At 36.8% G+C, this 5,138-nt stretch overlaps 1 pseudogene; it reads left to right on the top strand.

Annotated features, from left to right (window-relative positions):
* Positions 1 to 945: 945 nt before the first annotated feature.
* LOC135206799 (myogenesis-regulating glycosidase-like) overlaps positions 946 to 5,138 on the top strand; it is a 10,091-nt pseudogene continuing 5,898 nt past the window's right edge.

Raw genomic sequence — 5,138 nt, 5'->3', positions numbered from 1 at the left:
TCCTGAGAAAGTACAGCACGTTTACATTGTTAACAGGTATCATGAAAATAAACTATGCAAATTATGCAATAAGTATCTCTTCTTTAACAGGTTCACTTAGCAACCTACCCCAAATTTTTTTGTCCAATCCTACTGGGATTCCTGACCTCAGGATGCTCGAGACCCCATTTGGTCCACCTGGGCTGAATACCATACGAAGGTCAACGATACCAGGTCTGGGACTTTGCGATGGCCATCAAGGAAAATGGATTCAACAACAGCCAGGTGGGTGGGCCTACTAAGCGCAGGGCAGTTCTTGGGTACCTTGTGGGTTAAGCGGAACTGAAGGTTACTTTCATTGATTAGGAACATTCCCAGAATGCTTTGAAAACGACAGGTCTTCCTTGTAATAAATCTAGGTTCGTGTCATTAACAGATGAACACGAAAGTAAAACTCCTAGGTGTTAGGAAATAATTGCATTGTAAAGTATATTTCAGGTGGAACTGGTTTTTTTGAAATAAAAATTAATTTTCGTTTGTATATTTCAGGTGACTGCTTTTATATATAAAAACCAATTTCCATTTTTCATTTTTAAAAAGTGGGGATTAAAGGTGTGACAAATATTGGCATTTAAGATATTAATGCCGGAGAAGATAAGATACTATTATCACTTTCACCCAACAAAACAGTTTTGTGCTTCGTCACTACTTCATTTCGGAAGAGAATCACGACTGTTACTATATCTTTCTGACGCTTGTGGCGGAGCGGGTTAGAAGCCAAAATGTATTTAATGAACGGATGAGGAGAACCTTTCCCCATTGCAATATTTTGAATTATTTTGAAATATAAAGGAAGTGATTGGAATGTAGTGAATGGTCTGTAGTAATATATGTAGTGACTTATCAAATCACAATAATATATAACTACATATATGAATAACTTGATCACGAAATATATAAAATGTGATGCTATGTATAAATAAAGGTAATGAATGCCACGGAGGAAAATGAAAAGACGAGAACTGCCGAGATCTTTCGGTCTTCACATCCCTTACTTCAGGCAAGACTGCCCAGTTTTGCCTTTAGTAACGGACGTTAAGACCGAAAGATCTCGGCAGTTCTCGTCTTTTCACTTTTCATTTTCTCCGTGCATTACCTTTATATACATATACATATACATATACATACATACATACATATATATATATATATATATATATATATATATATATATATATATATATATATATATATATATATAAACTATATTTATTTCAGGTTGAAAATAGATGACAACTGGGAGACGTGTTACGGCAACGCTGAATGGAACCCGGAGAGATTTCCCGACCCAGCAAGACTCGTCGATGACCTTCACGTGAGTAAATAAAGAACGGTGGACGTTAAATCTTGATCATCAGGTGCTTTTGGGTCTACATTTATTTCAAATCTGAATTCTTCAGTATTGTTTGCTGGTTTACATCACTTTAATGATGTCCTTATTAGAATATCCAATAATAGAGCCGTTTTAGAACAGAATTGATAAAATGCCCCTTGAATCACACAGCTCGCAGACCTAGGCTTATCATGAACATGTTCTCCTTTAAGCATTTCTTGAACTGTTTATGGCGATGGGTCCTTAATTCTTATTATTTTTTTTCTGGCGGTGCGCGAGAGAGAGTGGTATTTTCGTATCACATAAATCTTAATAAAAGAAATCACCAGTTGGCTAAATCAGATAGACGGTGTTATTTCTCGTCCTGCAGGAAACAACAAGGCATTACCCAAATCACTTCCATACAAACGGTCACTCTAAGATATTAGAGCACTGGTTCTCAATCTTTTTATTACTATCCCCCCCTCTGAGAGTTGGTATCTTCCCTTCAGGCACGGCCCCCTTGCATCTATGAGTAACATTCCTCCCAGATTTACAGGAAAATAATAAAAAATGAAAGAAAGAAAGAGAAGGGGTTCGAGAGACAGGAAGGGGCCTACATAATTACAAAACATGGCATGCAAAACGAGTCGAACTAGACTAGACTAGTAGACCATAAGAACCTAAGGTTATTAGTTCCTCACTCTTTTAAAAGAATAACGAATATAAATAGAGAATTGTAAATTTTCACCTAGGGCTCACGTCTCACCTGGAAATTGCTGACCGCCCCCCAGGTTGAAAACCACTGGATTAGAGGATCTTCTCTCTCTCCTCTCTCTCTCTCTCTCTCTCAGCTTCGATTATCATTTGCAAGACTCCTTTATTTCAATGTCTCCCGAGCAGAACGAAGGCTTCCGAGTGACGCTTTGGATCACCCGTTCATTAACGATAACTGCGAATCCTTTAGCTACGCCGATGAGAAGGATACTTCGTCAAGGTAACAATCAATAAAACATTAATTGAGATTTTAATACACAAAGTGTTTACCTCATTTTCTGACATTTGAAAGTCAGCGACTGATAAAAAGGGATCTATGTCGTGTAGTGTATGGCTCTACTATGTTCATAGAACCTACTACTCTATTTTTTGTTTATTATTTCCATTATATATGATATTCTTTTATATCTTCCTTACTTTTACTTGTCATCTGAGGTCATTATTATTATTATTATTATTATTATTATTATTATTATTATTATTATTATTATTATTATTATTATTATTGTTATTGTTATTATTATTATTATTATTATTATGTGTAATAAAAATCACATTTCCTATATGTAAACTATATTACTATGTAAAATAGTTTACTATATATGTGGATATAGTAATCCTTTCCGTTTGTATTCTTGTGAAGACTTTTCAGTAATTTTAGTGTCACTAATTATTATCATCTTATGTTTGCGGTGTTATCATTATTCCAGCAATGGTTTTGCAACCGTATAATTAGCAGATCCAGGGCACCTGGGCACGTGCCTGCCACGCCCCCCCCCCCCCCCCCGCCCCCCATGAAAAATATTAACAAAATAATAATACTGAAGATTTAGAAAATAAGGACTATAAATGAGAGATATAAAAATGTGAAAAAATAAAAGATCTATTATAGAAATAATAAAGTTTTGAGAAAAATAATAATAACAATAATCATAATAATAATAATATAGTAGATTCGGTATTTCCTGTTATAACAGGGCGATTGCTGTCCATTTCATCATTTCTGCTCAAAATTATATATATAATATATATAATAATTACCACACCACCGTGATTCATATACAAACATTAGGCTATAATGTCGTTTTATTTCTATTTCGCTCTACTTTCGGATGATACATTCATATATGTTAACGAAGTTAGCCGTGTGGTCTAGGGCGCATCATTGCAGTCTTTTGAGTTGCGGTCTGTCATTCGATCGATCCCACGAGACGACGAATTTACTACCAACTAAAAAAATTCTCCTTCGGTTAACATACATGAAAATATATTATTTCCGAGGCAGAGCGAATTGGATATTAAGGCCCATTCATAGTTTATAATATGAAATTGGTGCCACCCCCTAATAATGAAAATTTTTCTGTATCCGCTAGTACTTATAAATACCTAATACATACATACATGCAACGCGCAGAAAGGATGAAGCAATACGAGATAAATCTAAAAAATCTTCTCGACCTCTTCCAAAGGACGCGCAAGGGGTCACCCAAAAGACTCACTGGTGGCAGGGACTGAGGGCAGGCATCATAGACTTTACGAACCCAGCAGCCGTGGGCTGGTGGACCAGAGACTCGTTGACATCCAGACGTCGACGGGCATTGACTCGTTCAAATTTGACGCTGGAGAATCCTCCTGGTTGCCCAAAGTCTTCACTCTGAACGTCGACGAACGCCTCTGGCCTAGTGTGTACACGCAGTAGTAAGCACCGGACGAGGGATTTTGGTTGGTTTCTCTTACTTCCTTTTCTGCAAATTTTAACATCATCTTATTTTTTATAGGATTGACGGTTTCATTGGAAGCTTTAGTAGTATAGATTATAGAAAAAATAGTATAAACTATTACGGGATTCGAACTCTTTTTGAGTGCTTCAAACACGTCTTCCTAAAGATGAATAGTCAGTCCTTAGTTCATCCCATAATAATTACAGCCAGTGGGTTAAAGATAAATTATGGTATTTCAAGGTGCGTCCACACGGTCGAACAATGTCCGACGGACAAATATTGTTACCAATTAACAATTGTCTGGCGGTCTTTGCCTTGTGAGCAGAGTAAAATACTTGAATACAACCTCATCTGGTACCACTGTTTGTTGCCAGATCTATTCCATCGTTTCAAACGCTTATGACGTCATCCTGCTTCGCCTCTGATATGGTAACAATGATTGTCCGTCGGACATTGGTCGACCCGTGTGGACGCACTTAAGAGAAGGATGGCTTTTTAAGAGAAGGGTAGTTTCTTGCATGTCTGTGGAAATAACGTAATGAAGCTAAGTATCTGGGCAACTATCCTTAAACGGTATTTAAATTTATATTTGAAGTCAACAACTCAGTTTCAGTGTAAGAAGCCATTAACTAATTTTTAATTGTTGGTGGTTATTATCCATGGAGTCCAAATCATAATTCCATGAGCAATCGGTTAATGGTCCTCGCTAAGAACGAACTGCTCATCTAAGGTGCTGCTTAACAACTGGTCTTTTGACTACATACATCGAAGATACGCTATGAGGAATCTTATATCCATAAAGACTCATAGAATTAATCAAGTTTCTAAGAACGTGTGTAACAGATTGAGTATTTTGTCATCATGCAAATCGAATTCCCATTTGGAAGTTTTAAAGTCATGCGTAAGGTAAATGCTGCGATTAGCTTTTCACTCACATGATAACATAAAGTAACATCTATCTTTTGCTGAAGATGTTAATTAAATAGTGTAAAGATTCTAACAGTTTAAAACAGTTTCAACTAAGGCCTTCATCAGGCAGTCGTGGTTTTAACTTTTTATTATCCTGTGAGATACATAGAAATATTCTTATCTTTCATCGTGTGATGATTATAATGACCGTTTCCAGCTATGTTGATGCCGTATCTGAGTTTGGAGGAATGATTGATGACACGAGTAGGGCAAGGAACCCAGAGGCATCCCATCTTCGTCAGGATGCTGGACAAGGACTCCGTCTGGGGGTACTGACAATGGACTGAGAACGATGATTCCTTCCTTACTGCACTTTGGTA

The sequence above is a fragment of the Macrobrachium nipponense genome, chromosome 31 (genome assembly GCF_015104395.2).
Source record: "Macrobrachium nipponense isolate FS-2020 chromosome 31, ASM1510439v2, whole genome shotgun sequence".
NCBI lineage: Eukaryota > Metazoa > Arthropoda > Malacostraca > Decapoda > Palaemonidae > Macrobrachium > Macrobrachium nipponense.
This window is presented reverse-complemented; position numbering and strand designations above follow the sequence as displayed.